Here is a 16,802-nt window from a genome sequence, read left to right on the forward strand (position 1 = left end):
ATCTGTGTCTCTTTTGCTGTCTCGCATACAGGGTTATCGTTACCGTCTTTCTAAATTCCATATATATGTGTTAGCATACTGTATTGGTTTTTCTCTCTGGCTTACTTCACTCAGCTCCAGTTTCATCCACCTCATTAGAACGGATTCAAATGTATTCTTTTTAATGGCTGAGTAATATTCCACTGTGTATATGTACCACAGCTTTCTTATCCATTCATCTGCTGATGGACATCTAGGTTGCTTCCATGTCCTGGCTATTATAAACAGTCGTGCGATGAACATTGGGGTACACATGTCTCTTTCAATTCTGGTTTCCTCGGTGTGTATGCCCAGCAATGGGACTGCTGGGTCATATGGCAGTTCTATTTCCAGTTTTTCAAGGAATCTCCACACTGTTCTCCATAGCAGCTGTACTAGTTTGCATTCCCACCAGCAGCACAAGAGGGTTCCCTTTTCTCCACACCCTCTCCAGCATTTATTGCTTATAGACTTTTGGATAGCCGCCATTCTGGCTGGCGTGAAATGGTACCTCATTGTGGTTTTGATTTGCATTTCTCTGATAATGAGTGATGTTGAGCATCTTGATGAAAGTGAAAGAGGAAAGTGAAAAAGTTGGCTTAAAACTCAACATTCAGAAAACTAAGATCATGGCATCTGGTCCCATCACTTCATAGCAAACAGATGGGGAAACAATGGAAACAGTGACAGACTTTATTTTGGGGGGCTCCAAAATCACTGCAGATGGTGACTGCAGCCATGAATTTAAAAGACGTTTGTTCCTTGGAAGAAAAATTATGATCAACCTAGACAGCATATTAAAAAGCAGAGACAGTACTTTGCCAACAAAGGTCCATCTAGTTAAAGCTTTGGTTTTTCTAGTAGTCATGTATGGATGTGAGTGTTGGACTATAAAGAAAGCTGAGCACAGAATTGATGCTTTTGAACTGTGGTGTTGCAGAAGACTCTTGAGAGTCCCTTGGACAGCAAGGAGATCAAACCAGTCCATCCTAAAGGAAATCAGTCCTGAATATTCATTGGAAGGACTGATGCTGAAGCTGAAACTCCAATACTTTGGCCACCTGATGCAAACTGACTCGTTGGAAAAGACCTTGATGCTGGGAAAGATTGACGGTGGGAGGAAAAGGGGAAGACAGAAGATGAGATGGTTTGATGGCATCACTGACTCAATGGACATGAATCTGAGTAAGCTGTGGGAATTGGTGACGGCCAGGGAAGCCTGGTGTGCTGCAGTCCATGGGGTCACAAAGAGTCGGACACAACTGAGCAACCGAACTGAACTGAAAACCATCAGAAATGCCAAATACCGAAGAATAAAGCCACCAAAACATGTTTAAGACCTCTAGACTGAAAATTACAGACATGAGTGAGAACAATCAAAGCGGAACTGAATAAAAGGAGAGAAATTCCACGTTCATGATAAGAAGACTCAGGATTGTTGAGATGTTAATTATCTTTCATGTGACTGCATTCAGTGCAATCTACATCAAAACTCCTAATTGGTTTTTTATGGAAATTGAGAAATTATTTTAAAAATATGTATGGAAATGCAAAGGATCTAGATAGCCATCTTGAAGAATCAAACAAAGTTGCAGGACTTATGTTACCAGATTTCAACTTGTAGTAAAAAAAAAAAAAATATAGCAAGTAAGACAGCATGGTATTAGCACACATACAGACAAACAGACCAATGAAACAAAACAGAGGGTCCATAAAAGATCCACACATACATGGTAACACAGTGGAGTCACTGCAATTCAGTGATGAACAAATGATCTTTTTAATAAATGCTGCTGCAGCAATTAGATTACCATCTGGGGAAAGAAGAATCCTTCTAGCTCATATCTTACACAAAAATAAATTCCAGATGGATTGCAGGTCTACATGTGAAAGATAAAACAATATTACTTTTAGAAGAAAAATGAGAAAATACCTAGATGTCCTTAAGTATGCAAAGACTTCTTAAACTAAAAATAAAAGCACATAAAAGTTACTGCAAAGGAAAGCCACATAGTGGGAGAATATATTTATGATACGTGCATCTGACAAGACTCATATCTAGAATTTAATAGGAACTCCTACAAGTAAATAAAACAGCAAAAAAACTGAGTGGAAAAATGGGCACACAACTTAAACAGCATTTCACAAAATAAAACATCTAAATGTTCAGTAGACATGAGAAAAGTACAAAAAATATAAAAATGAAAATTAAAAACCCAATACAATACCATTATTCACCCATCAGAATGGCTAAAATTAAAAAGGCAGAAAATACTAAATGTTGGCAAGAATGTAGAGCAGTTAGTAGTAGTCTCACATATTGTTGGTAGAAGTGTTAACTGTGTAACCATGTTGAAAACTCTTTGCCAGGATCTATTAAATCAAACATACAAGTACCCTATGATCCAGCATTGCTACTTAGGAATATATCTGACAAGGATCTGTGCGTGTGTTCAAGCGTGCATGCTTAGTCACCCAGTCATGTCTGACCCTTTGCCACCTCACGGACTGCAGCCTGCCAGGCTCCTCTGTCCATGGGATTCTCCAGGCCAAAATACTGGACTGGGTTTCCATGCCTTCCTTCAGGGGATCTTCCCAACCCAGGGACTGAACCCAGGTCTCCCGCTTTGCAGGTGGATTCTTTACTGCCTGAGCCACCAGGGAAGGCCAAGAATACTGGAGTGGGTAGCCCTATCTCTTCTCCAGGGGATCTTCCTGACTGAGGAATCAAACTGGGGTTTCCTGAATTGCAGGTGGATTCTTTACCAGCTGAGCTACGAGGGAAGCCCAAAAAGGAGATGCTGTACTTGCATGGGCTTGGAATATGTTTTGTATATGTTCAAGACATATACAAAAATGTTCACAGAAGCACCATTCCTCATAGCCAGAACTGGAAACAACTCAAATGATCATCAACTGTAGAATTAATAAATGCAATATATTCACACCATGGGAACAAACAAGCTACAAACATATAGATGAAGGCTACGCTGATGATACTGAGTAAAACCGCCAGCCAGACGTGTAAAATTACATGCAGTAGGACTCATTTCTATCAAGTTCATAAGCAGGGAAGGGTAATCTACACGTGCTGAAAGTCAAGGTAGTGGTACTCTTAGGAGCAGGAGCAACTGAGACAGGGCATAAGGGGTCCTCTAGTACTGTTCTGTTACTTGATCTGGGTGCTGGTTATGACGGGCTCACCCTGTGAAATTCACTCATATGTATACTTATGACTTGAATATTTTTCTTATGAATGTCACACTTATCAAAAAAAGGTAACTCTCTGAGTGCAAAGGGTTTCCTTGGTGACTCAGATGGTAAAGACTCTGCCTGCAAAGCAGGAGACCCAGGTTCGATCCCTAGGTGGAGAAGATGCCCTGGACAAGGAAACAGCTACCCACACCAGTATTCTTCCCTAGAGAATTCCAGGGACAGAGGAGCCTGGTGGGCTACAGAGCATGGGGCTGCAGAATAGGAAACGACTGAGCGACTAACATGTTTGAGTGCCTGATGAAAACCAACAGAATTCTGGAGAGAGAATTTGGGATGTTTATTTAGCTGTTATTTAAAGAAAACTAACATTATGATATCTGGTCCCATCACTCCAAGACAAATGGAAGGGGGAAAAGTGGAAGCAGTGGCAGATTTTCTTTTCTTGAGCTCCAAAATCACTGCAGACGGTGACTGCAGCCATGAAATTAAAAGATGCTTGTCTTTGGAAGGAAAGCTATGACAAACCTAGACAGCATATTAAAAAGCAGAGACATCATTTTGCCAACAAAGGTCCTTATAATCAAAGCTATGGTTTTTCCAGTAGTCATGGACAGAGGTGAAGAGTTGGACCATTAAGAAGGCTGACTGTCGTTAAAGAATTGATGTTTTTGAAGTCTGATGCTGGAGAAAACTTGAGAGTCCCTTGACTGCAAGGAGATCAAACCAGTCAATCCTAAAGGAAATTAACCCTGAATATTCATTGGAAGAATTGATGCTGAAGCTGAAGCTCTAATACTTTGGCCACCTGGTTTGAAGAGCAGATTCAATGGAAAAGACCCTGATGCTGGGAAAGATTGAGAGCAGGAGGAGAAGGGGGCAGCAGAGGATGAGATGGTTGGATGGTATCATTGACTCAATGGACATGAATTTGCACGAACTCTAAAAGCTTCTCTGGTGGCTCAGATGGTAAAGCATCTGCCTACAGTGCAGGAGACCTGGGTTCGATCCCTGCATTGGGAAGATCCCCTGGAGAAAGAAATGGCAACCCGCTCCAGTATGCTTGCCTGGAAAATCCCACGGACCGAGGAGCCTGGTGGGCTACAGTCCATGGGGTCGCAAAGAGTTGGACATGACTGAGCGACTAACACTAGGAGATACTGGAGGACAAAGGAGCCTGGAGTGCTGCAGAGAAGCCTGGCATTCATGGGGTCTCAGAGTCAGACATGACTTAGCAACTGAACAACAACAACAAATTATGACATCCTGGAGTCCTGACTTCGGCCCTCAGCTTTCTTCTCTCTGCTACTGGAAAGGAAAAGGAAGATTCTCTCTTCGGAAGCAATCACTTGTCTGGTTAGTCACCCTTAGCTGTTCACTACTTGCTTCAGTACAGAGTAAGAATGAGCAAACCACAGCTCACGGATCAAATCTGGCGGACAGCCTGTTTGCGGAAGGTTTTATTGGTTGTTGACGTATCGTCTACTGCTGCTTTGTGCCACAACAGGAGAGCCGAGTGTTACAACAGACTGCATGGGCTGCAGAGGCTAAAATATCTGCTGTCTGGCCCTTAAGGAAAAAGTCTGTGACCCCTGGGTATAAAGCTTCAGCAGTGCCTGGGCATGGTCTTCAACCCTGTCTGCCCCATCGTGTCCTCCATCCCTGTCAGTCTCCCCGTGCACCACGCACACCAGTGCAGCTCCTTCCACAGATCGGCCTTAGATCCCCTTCTCGTGAGAGTTATAACAAGTGGGCTGTCTCTGCTGTGTCGGCCACAGGCCCTCTCACCACCCAGGCAGCGAGAGCTCTAGCTCCAACAGCCCGTGACCTGCCTTCTCAGACCAGCTCGGGCACCAAATGTTGGAGGTTCTCCAAGAGTAGATGCCCGGATAGAGTGTGGGGTGCAAGATGACCCTTTTGCCATTTTTATTTTTAACCAGAATATCTATTACTCTGTGGTATTATTTACTTTTCATTCCTTACTACAATATAAAGAAGCTTCTTGAAAAGAGGGGCTCTGGCTGATTTCTTGACCACTGTTGTCAAGTGTCTAGGACAGGTCTTGGCATTTAAAGGTGATCAGTAAATATTTCTGAATTAAAAATGAGTATGGGAGGAAGTTCCAAAGGATCTGGAAGAGGACAAAGGCAAAGTCTGCTGCTGCTGCTGCTGCTGCTGCTGCTGCTGCTGCTAAGTTGCTTCAGTCATGTCCAACTCTGTGCGACCCCATAGACGGCAGCCCACCAGGCTCCACTGTCCCTGGGATTCTCCAGGCAAGAACACTGGAGTAGGTTGCCCTTCTCCAATGCATGAAAGTGAAGTCGCTCAGTCGTGTTCGACTCTTAGCAACCCCATGGATTGCAGCCCACCAAGCTCCTCCATCCATGGGATTTTCCAGGCAAGAGTACTAGAGTGGGGTGCCATTGCCTTCTCCCAAAGCCTGCTGGACAGACATAAAACACCACCTAGAGCAGCCACCAGTGAATTCTTAGCGATTCATTTTTAGGAAAATCAACAAAGCAACTGCTTTTTCAGTGAGCAATAAGTACACACATAAATAAAAGCCAGTGATCGGTCAGTGATCTCTGGTTTCTCATCCATTTCCCTGACTGGCCTGAGAGCTTCTGCTTGCTTAGCATGTACTAGAGCCCAGCAAATAGTAGGTGCTAAAATAAAGGTTATCTCTTAATCCAGGTTTCTGAAACAGGAATGTGCATTCAGATGACCTACTGTTGGTGTTCAGTCTCTCAGTTGTGTCTGACTCTTTGTGACCTCATGAACTGCAGCACCCCAGGCTTTCCTGTGCTTCATCATCTCTAGGAGTTTGCTCAAACCCACAGCCATTAAGTAGGTGATGCCATCCAGCCACTTCATCCTCTGACACCCTCTTCTCCTTTAGCCTTCAATCTTTTCCTAGCATCGGTGTCTTTCCCAATGAGTCAGCTCTTTACATCAGGTGGCCAAAGTATTGGAGCTTCAGCTTCAGCATCAGTCTTTCCAGTGAATATTCAGGGTTGATTTCCTTTAGGATTGACTGGTTTGATCTCCTTGCTGTCCAAGGGAATTATCAAGAGTCTTCTCTAGTGCCACAATTCGAAAGCATCAGTCCTTTGGCACTCAGCCTTCATTATGCTCTAACTCTTACCTCCATCCATGACTACTTGAAAAACCATAGCTTTGGCTATACGACTATACAGACTTTTGTTGGTTAAGTGATGTCTCTACTTTTTAATACACTGTCTAGGTTTGTCATAGCTTTTCTTCCAAGAAGCAAGCATCTTTTAATTTATATTACCTGGGGATTTGTTAAAATGCAGGTTCTGATTTCAGTAAGTCTGGGAGGGGCTGAAGAGTCTGTATTTCTAACAAGCTCCCAGATGCTGCTGGTGGTGTGAACCACACTGTGAGCAGAAAATCTCAGTCTACTAGCAAGAAATCTGTGGGCATCTCACAATACAAACAGGTGAAATGAAGAGCCAAGAAGACCTTTCCAGAAAGAAACATGGTAGGAGGGTCATGGAACCCAGATTCTAATCCCAGGTCTCCTGTCTATAAACCTGTGAACTTGGACAAGTTCCTGTACCCTCTGAACCTCACCTGCCAGGTCAGGACTCCCTGACCAGCCCCATGCTCCTCAAACACTGTCTGAGCAGAATTACTGAGGGTGGGGAAAGGTGTCTAAGGTTGAATCAGACCCAGTGCTGCCCCTCTGAGCTCTAAGAACATAGACGGTAGCCTGCCTTGCAAGTATGAGAAAAGGAGTTAAGATCAACAAGGACTGCAGAAAAGAACCCCTGAACTCTCACTGCTGCCAGACAGCAGGTTTTACATCTAACACTACTTCATAAATCCTCGCCATCCACATGCTGGTTGTTTTCAGTTTCCTAAGGCTGCTCTCTACCACTAGCTGGACCTCTCTCTTCAACATGGATCTTCAGATCTCTGCATCTTACCCTACCCTCTTCCTGGAAAAACACAACACAACACAAGACTCTCTTCTGCCTATGCAGCTCCACACTTATTACCTAGACTATATTCAAGTTTCCCAAAATGCAGCAAACATCAACTACAGCCTGTGATACACAGACAAGTGTCACCCTGATAGTTATGTTATTAAGGGGTTACCACCTGTGTATGGTAAACGATAGTCTTCCCACTTAGAGCAACAATGTAAAATCTCCTTTAAATATAAACAAAATGAGTCTATACCAAGGAAAAGCAAATCAAAACCACGATTAGATACCACTTCACACCAACTAGAATGGCTACAATTTTTCAAAAAAGATAATAATGAGTATTGAAGAAACTGTAACCCTCACACAACAGTCTAACAGATCCTCAAAAGGCTAAACATAGATTTATCATATGACCAGGTAATTTCACTCCTAAATATAGCCAGGAGAACTGAACACATATGTCCACACAAAAATGTTCATAGCAATGGTCACGACAGTGAAAAACTGAAAACAATCCTGATGTTCATCAAGAGACAAATGAATAAATAAAATGTGACCTATCCATACAATGGATTTTCCGGCTATAAAAAATAAAGTTCTGATATATGCTACATGTAGATGAATCTTGAAAACATTATGTAAATAAAAAAAGCCAGACACAAAAGGCCACATGTTTTTATGATTTCATTTGTATAAAGCGTCCATAATGGGAAAGTCCACAGAGATAGAGAGCACATCAGAGGTTTCCCAGGGCTGGAGACTGGGTGAGCTGGGGAAAATGGAGAGTGATTGCTAAAGTATACATGGCTTCTTTCTAGGGTGATGAAAATTGGGGTGTTCAAAAACTGATGAGAGTAATACTTAAACAACTGTGAATATACTAAAATCATTAAATTGTATACCTTAAATGGGCAAGTTGTATTATGTGCACTATATATCAATAAAGATGCTATAAAGTATATAAAAATATTAGGTAACTCTACAGATGGCATACAAATATGAAAAAAGCATTAAGGAGACAAAGCAAAGATTAGGAAACACTGGATTAGATCAACAGGCCTAATAATCCTATGAGGCAAATGCTTTTTTCTTGTTATAAGGAAACTGGTTATGGTTTTCCCAGTAGTCATACACAGATGGAAAAGTTGGACCATAAAAAAGGCTGAGCACCAAAGAATTGATGCTTTCAAATTGTGGTGCTGGAGAAGACTCTCGAGAGTCCCTTGGACAGGAAGGAGATCAAACCAGTCAATCCTAAAGGAAATTAATCCTGATTATTCATTGGAAGAACTGATGCTGAAGCTGAAGCTCCAATACTTTGGCCACCTGATGTGAAGAGACGACTCATTGGAAAAGACTCTGATGCTGGGAAAGATTGAGGACAGGAGGAAAAGGGGGTGAGAGGATGAGATGGTTGGATGGCATCACTGACTCAATGGACATGAGTTTGAGTAAACTCTGGGAGATAGTGAAGGTCAGGGAAGTCTGGCCTGCTGCAGTTCATGGGGCCACAAAGAGCTGGACATGACTTAGCAACTCTATAACAGCAAAAGAAAATGGACTAGTGAGAGGTGAGAGTGTTCATTTAAGAACAAAGAATTTTAAGTGGATTTTGAACCCAAGCTGTTGACCCCAAGACCAATGCTCTTACCTGACATGCTCTACCGCTTCCTAGGGTCCCAGTCCCAGAATTCAACTCCCATCCATACTTTTTCTCATGATGCCTCTTAGAGACTTGGGTCTGAACTATACCACTGAGTATCACCTACAACCCTGACCTGTGTAACCAGAATAACATATAAATGATGGTGTATAATTTCTGAGGTTAGGTTGGATCCCTTACTTTGGAGAATTGTGTGTGCGTATGCTCAGTCATGTCTGACTCTTTGCAGCCCCATGGACTATAGCCCACCAGGCTCCTCTGTTTATGGGATTTCCCAGGGAAGAATACTGGAGTGGGTTGCCATTTCCTACTCCAAGGAATCTTTCCATCCCAGGAATCGAACGAACCCATGTCTCTTGCATCTCCTTCATTGGCAGGGGGGTTCTTGACCACTTAGCCACAAGGGAAGCCCCTTGGAGAATATTAGTTGACATTCTGAGGACACTCAATGAGCCTTAGGGAAAGATCTACGTGGCAAAGAGAACTGAGGCCTTTTGCCAACAGTCATCTGATTGGGCTATGTTGGAAGCAGGTCCTTGCAGTCTCATGAGAGGCCCTGAGCCAGGACCACTCAGTGAATCTGCTCCTTACTTCCTGACCCTAGAAATCACAAGGTATATTTGGGCTTCCCTGGCGGCTCAGAGGTAAAAAATTCACCTGCTAATGCAGGAGACGTGGGTTTGATCCCTGAGTCAGAAGATCCTCTGGAGAAGGGAATGGCAATCCACTCCAGTATTCTTGCCTGGAAAATCCCATGGACAGAGGAGCCTGGTGGGCGGGTCCATGGGGTTGCAAAGAGTAGGACGTGGAACTCAGCAACTAAACAACAACAACTATGTATGTATGGTTTTATGCCACTGAGTTTTGGGGTAACTTGTTATTCAGCAACAGATAACTAGTACACACTATGACTAGTTTCTGCCAATGATACATGAGTTGAAAAGCTGCACACTACTCCCAGGTCCAGGATGCGGGCGCGCCATTTCTACCTCCTCTTCCTCTTCCTGTGGAGACCTCTTCTTCATAGCAGCATTACTCACAATAGCCAAAAGGTGGAAGCAACCCAAGCGTCCATCAGCAAATGAGTGGGTAAAAAAAATGTGATCCGTCGATACACAGAATATTATTCAGCCTTAAAAAAGAAGGAGATTCTGACAAGTGAATGAACTTTGAGGACATTATGTCAAGTGAAATAAGCCAGTCATAGAAGGACAAAGACTGTGATTCTTCTTCCGTGCGGTCCCGAGAGCAGTCAGAGTCCTAGAGACAGAGAATAGAAGGGTGGTTGCCAGTGGGTGGAGGAAGGGAGAAGGGGGAGTTAGGGTTTAATGGGTACAGAGTCTCCCTCTGGATAGAGGAAGAGTGTTCTGGAGATGATGGTGGTGATGGCAAACCACAGTGTTGTACTTAATGTGCCTGAACTGGTCTCTTAAAAATAGTTAAGATGGTAAATTTATGTTCAGTTCAGTTCAGTCACTCAGTCGTGTCTGACCCCATGGACTGCAGCATGCCAGGCTTCCATGTCCATCACCAGCTCCCAGAGCTTGTTCAAACTCATGTTCATTGAGTCTGTGATGCCATCCAACCACGTAGGTTATATCTATTTTATCACAATAAGAAACGTCATGATATGCCCAAACGGTGTTATTCCCTCTGCTGACCCCCTGAGCACCTGAGCTAAGGTCTGAGGCTTGTGGGCTAACTCTTTTTCCATCCACTGTTTGCCCAGAGTCCTGTTGTGGACAAAAAGAGTGGGCTCCTTGTATTTAGGATAGAGGTTCAACTGCATGGATGAGGTATGCAAAACAACAGTGGCTTAAATGAGACGGATACCCTTTTCTCCTGCATGCAGTCTGGAGGCAGGTAGTACTGGGCTGGCCCCATGTAGTTATTCAGGGACTCAGCCTAGGTTCACGTGCTCTGCCATCCTCAGGGTAATTTTCTCAACCATGTGGCTCAAGGTGCCTCAAGACCATGTCTGCGTCCTGAGCAGCAGGGTAAAGAAGGCAGGGAAGAAGGGCAAACCTCCTCTATTTAAGACATCGCCATTTGGGGTCTCTGCACTAGAAGTGGAATGCCAATGCTGCCTGATGTTTTCTCCCCAAACAGAAAGTGAAATTGAAAGTGTTAGTTACTCAGTCATGACCGATTCCTTGTGACCTCACAGACTGTAGGCCACCAGGCTCCTCTGTCCATGGAATTCTCCAGGCAAGAATATCGGAGTGGGTTGCCATTTCCTTCTCCAGGGGATCTTCCCAACCCAGGGATCGAACACGGCTCTCCCACATTGCAGGCCGACTCTTTACCCACTGGGCCACCAGGGAAGCCTTGTGACATCCCCAGCCAGGATCTCAGCTGTGTTCTGTCCTTTCACACAGCCATGGGGGCTTCTTCCCGGGTGGCTCCAGGGTAAAGAATCCACCTGCAATGCAGGAGTTGCAGGAGACGCAGTTTCAATCCCTGGGTCGAGAAGATTCCCTGCAGGAGGGCATGGCGACCCACTCCAGCATTCTTGCCTGGAGAATCCCATGGACAGAGGAGCCTGGTGGGCTACAGTCCATAGGGTTGCAAAGAGTCGGGCACAACTACAGTGACTTAGCATGCACATGCACCCAGGGAGGTGACTGGCAGAGATCTTAGGAGCCCAATATGAAAATTAATAGGACCTCAACATGGGTGGAACCTGGGCCCTTGTATCACTGCATGGAAAATGCCTGAGTGGGCTTTGCATACTGAGAGTAAATCTCAAATATATGTAAGCACTGGGATTTCTGTGTTCATGTGTTACAGCCACCAGCATTCTCTTAACTAACACAGAGCTCTGTGACTGGAGCTTGGGAAGTGTTCCTAACACAACCAGGCTGAGGCCAGGTCAACAGCCTTGGGAGGCAACAGGAAGATGGCTTTGAAAGCCATAGCAGCCCGCTTACGAGCTATGTGGGTCATTCAAACTCTTTCAGCCTGGTTTGCTCAAATGTAAATTGGAGGAGACAAAGATATGCAAACCACACACTATTTGTGGTTGGGAACTGAGTGAGGGAATCTGCAAGAAAGACAGTTGAGAAAAATCTACTTGGGGAAGCGACAGACACCTGTCCCCTTGCCACTCTCCAAAAAGGAGAACAGATGGGCATTTAGAAATGGGCACAGCGCACCGTAACTCACAGCTTGATGAGAAGCAAATGGCCCACTGGGTGAGGTGGGGGCTGGGGGCTGATCTCTAAGTCAGGGCTGTATCCTTAGCCTCCAGCAGGAAGCTGTCTGTCTTGGCTTGGCAACAGCTTTGATCAAGACCTCAAATGGGCCCCTGAGAGCTTACTTGGTTGGGACTCAGACTGGGTTTATAGCATAGACTGGGCAGCCCAGGAATGCGAGTCTGGACCTCTTCTCAATATATCTCAACAGGGCAGCACCGGTCTGGAAAAGCTGGGACATTCAAGGTCTGGCTGCCACTCTGGGGACTGTGGCCACCACGGCGCTCACAGCAGCATTGAAAGCACAGATGCTTCGGGGACTGCACAGAGCGCTTATCAGTGTGAAGAGGCTGGCTGCCATATAACAGTGAGTGACTGGTACTCTGAGCTGTGCAGCAAATCGGGCATGCATACAGGCTCATTTCAGCACACAGCCGAACTAAAGGCTCAGATCTGAATTTACTGCCCCCTATGGCTCCAGTTTTTATAAACTAATAGAAATATGTCACATAAGTAATTTAAACTGTTCTAGTAGCCACATTTAAAAAGTATGAGGAGAAAGATGAAATTAATTTTAATATCCTATTATACTTAACCCAATAGATGATTCTGATCACCAATTCCAATATGGGTGGGGCTTTTCTGCTCCCAGCAAGCAACTCTCAAGACACCAGCTCAGTGTCTTACCATTCAGATCAATTCTAACGTTATCTACCCAGAAATAGCATCAGATTCTTCAGACTAAGGGCTCTGTCCCACAAGACTGCACCCTCCCCAACTTCAGATGCCAATCACAAGTGCAGGCTATCACCCTTGCTTCTGGCCAACAGGCTATAAATCCCAGGATCCCACTCCCCCCTCCTTGGGTCTGATTACTGTGATAGAGCTCAGAGAACTCAGAGAAACAGCTTATTTACTAGATAATTGGCTTATTATAAATGGATATAACTAAGGAATAGCAGATAGAAGACATGCACAGGGCAAGGTATGGGAAGAACGTCCTTGTGATACTAATCTAGAAGTGATTAGTCTGTCCATTTAGGTTTTACAGAGGCTTCATGATATAGGTCCCATCACTTCATGGCAAATAGAAGTGGGAAAAGTGGAAGCAGTGATTTTATTTTCTTGGACTCCAAAATCATTGCAGATGGTGACTGCAGCCATGAAATTAAAAGATACTTGCTCCTTAGAAGGAAAGCTATGACAAACCCAGACAGCATATTAAAAAGTAGAAATATCACTTTACCAACAAAGATCCATGTAGTTCCATAGCTTTTCCATAGTTTTTCCATGTACGGATTTGAGAGTTGGACCATAAGAAGGCTGAGCACTGAAGAACTGAAGCTTTCAAACTGTGGTGCTGGAGAAAACTGTTGAGAGTCCCTTGGAAAGCAAGGAGATCAAACCAGTCAATCCTAAAGGAAATCAGTCCTGAATATTCATTGGAAGGGCTGATGCTGAAGCTAAAGCCAAGGCTCCAATAGTTTGACCACCTGACGTGAATAGGTGACTCACTGGAAAAGACCCTGATGCTGGGAAAGATTGAGGGCAAGAGAAGAAGGGGGAGACAGAGGATGAGATGGTTGGATGCCATCACCTACTCAATGGACATGAGTTTGAGCAAACTCTGGGAGATAGTGAAGGACAGGAAAGCTTGGTACACTGCAGTTCATGGGGTCACAAAGAGGTGGACATGACTGAGCAACTGAACAACAATAAAGGGATAACTGAGGAACAGCACATAGAAGAGATGTGTGGGGCAAGGCATGGGAAGGATGTTCTGTGTTCACTAGTCTAGAAGTTCTCCCAGTCTTATCCAGTTGGGTTTTATGGAGTCTTCATGATACAGGCACAGTTCATTGACCATTAGTGAGTAATCTGACCTCCAACCCCTCTCCCCTCCATAGAATCAGGGAGTGAGAATGAAAGCTCCACCCCTCTATTAATGGTTGGTTCTCCTGGCCATCAGACCTCATTTTTAGGTGTTTACCAAAAATCACCTCATGCTATTACTAGAAGCTGTGGTGGAAAGAGACTTGCTATGAATAACAACATACCATTTCCCTGTCACGGCTCCCAAGGATTTTAGGGACTGAGGACAAGAGATCAAATATGACACAAGATGTTTCTATTGCCCTTTTCATTCAGGAAATCCCAAGGGTTTTGAGTGCTATGAGACAGAAACTGTGGATGAAGTCTAAAAGTATGTAAGAACTAGAGTTTGATCATCTGAATGATTAAATGCATATTTCTTATAAATCACAATATCACACCCACTAATCCAAAATATTACCATTTCTACATATAATCAATGTTAAAAATATTGATGAGCTGTTCTACATTCTTCATTTTTATACTAAGTCTTCAAAATCTGGACTGTGCTTTATTTCTCCAGTAAGACCAGCCACGTTTAAAGCACTTAGTAACCACGTGCAGCTGGTGGCTGCTCTGCCAGACACTTCAGTCTTAGGTAGTTGTGCGCGTGTGCTCAATCATGTCCAACTCTTTGCAACCCCATGGACTGTACCAACCAGGCTCCTCTGTCCCTAGAATTTCTCAAGCAAGAATACTGGAGTGGGTTGCCATTTCCTCCTCCAGGGGATCTTCCTAACCCAGAGATCGAACCTGTGTCTCTTGCATCTCCTGCACTGACAGGCAAATTCTTTACCACTAGAGTTACCTGGGTTGGCATGCCCCAAACCAGTGAGCGTCTCCACACCTCCATACCTCTGCCTAGACTGTTACTTCTGCGTGGCACAGCCTCCTCCCCTTTGCCCACCTGAATGCCTGCTCATACTTTAAGTTCAGTTCAGTCGCTCAGTCATGTCCAACTCTTTGCGACCCCATGAATCGCAGCACGCCAGGCCTCCCTGTCCATCACCAACTCCCGGAGTTCTCTCAGACTCACATCCATCGAGTCAGGGATGCCATCCAGCCATCTCATCCTCTGTCGTCCCCTTCTCCTCCTGCCCCCAATCCCTCCCAGCATCAGAGTCTTTTCCAATGAGTCAACTCTTTGCATGAGGTGGCCAAAGTACTGGAGTTTCAGCTTTAGCATCAGTCCTTCCAAAGAAATCCTAGGGTTGACCTCCTTCAGAATAGACTTCAAGGGTTTAGTGCAAATGACACCTCCTCCCTGAAGCCTTATCCAGTTCCCTAGGATGAGGACACTCTTCCCCCTGTGCTCCCATAGGACCTTGTTTCCACCTCTATTTGAGCACCCACCACACTGGATTATGTTTGTTAACTTGCTGAAAGGCCAATATCACATCTGAGCCATCACTAGTACCCAGTACCTTGCTTAGCACACAGCAGAATGTGGAGGCAACTGTAGGCTCTTTCTGGGATGAGGAAATTAGGGCACCAGGAAAATTTCTTTAAAAGTTCCCCATTGATTTTTTTTTTTTTTTGGTTATGGACAACAAAAAACCAAGGTGGTGTAGAGAACATTGCTTGGGATTACTGTTAAGAGAGAAATGGACCCAGAGAGCTATGATTTGGGGCTGGATGTATCGTTGACTGTCACCCAGTTCTTAGCTTATGCTCCTCACTGGAAATATCTGAGCAATCTCGATGTACAGCTGTAAGGCACTGTACATCTGGAGCCCGGGGGGGCGTAGCCATCTCCCAGCTGTGTAACCTAGGGTCGGGGTTGCCAGGTGTCCTAACAGGGTCAGGGCCACCACGTTGCACAATCCCCGAGTGACGATGTGAATGGTGCCGCTGGGGCTGAGCACACACAGCCTGCTGGCCAGATGTGGTCATTCTGTAAGCCCCGCCCATAGGTAAACATAAAGGTCTTGACATGTCACTGGCTTCAGACGTCTGAGCCAGGACATCAGGGAGATGAGATACAAGCACAGGGAAGCTCAGAAGTGAGGAACCACGAGTGTTCACAACACAGAGGCCACCCAGCTCCAGAAGGGCTGTGGCTCAAAGTCCAAGTGTAAAATCAGGGTTTGGAAACTTGGAAAGACTCTCCTCCAGAAACGGCCCAGATGGGGCTGTTCTTCCCAGGTTCACATCCAGGATGTAGTGATTAAATTTTGAGCTAATGATCTCAGGCTCAGATAAGGAAGAGGACAAGGACTTCTTCCTTTGTCCCCTCCTTCTTCTGCTTAGATCAGACAGGGGAAGGCAAAGCTCATGTGGGTGAAATCACTGGCTGGAAGAGGACTGTGGTCAGAGCTGGCAGGTCAAAGAGTAAGTCAGAGAAAGAACTGAGGTTCGATTCTGGTTCCACTGGACGAGGGGCTCAACCTCTCTGAGCTTCAGTTTCGCTATCTGTAGAATGGAAATATTACATTATTCCTCCCCCAGAGTGGTGGTGTACAACATAACAGAGCAGGAGTGCACAAGGCACCAAGTGCAGCCTGTGAAAAGTGTGTCAGTCAGGGACTTGCCTGGTGGTCCAGTGGCTACGGATTCACCTGCCGGTGCAGGGCACATGGGTTCAATCCCTGGTCCAAGGAAGATCCCAAATGCCTTGGAGCAACGAAGTCTAGGTGCCACAGTTACTGGAGCCCATGTGCCCTAGAGCCGGTGCTCCACAACAAGAGAAGCTGCCACAACGAGGAGCCCATGCACGGCAACTCAAGAGTAGTCCCCGCTCGCCACAACGAGAGAAAGCTCTCGCGAAGCAACAAAGACCCAGTGCAGCCCAAAATAAAATTGTTTAAAAAGCCTATCAGCCCCTTGTGTAACGAGGCCCATTGTCTCCTTCTGGGTAGGGGCTGTGAGGACAGCAGCCATGTGGGG

Source organism: Ovis aries, chromosome 19, assembly GCF_016772045.2.
Source record: "Ovis aries strain OAR_USU_Benz2616 breed Rambouillet chromosome 19, ARS-UI_Ramb_v3.0, whole genome shotgun sequence".
Taxonomy (NCBI): Eukaryota; Metazoa; Chordata; class Mammalia; order Artiodactyla; family Bovidae; genus Ovis; species Ovis aries.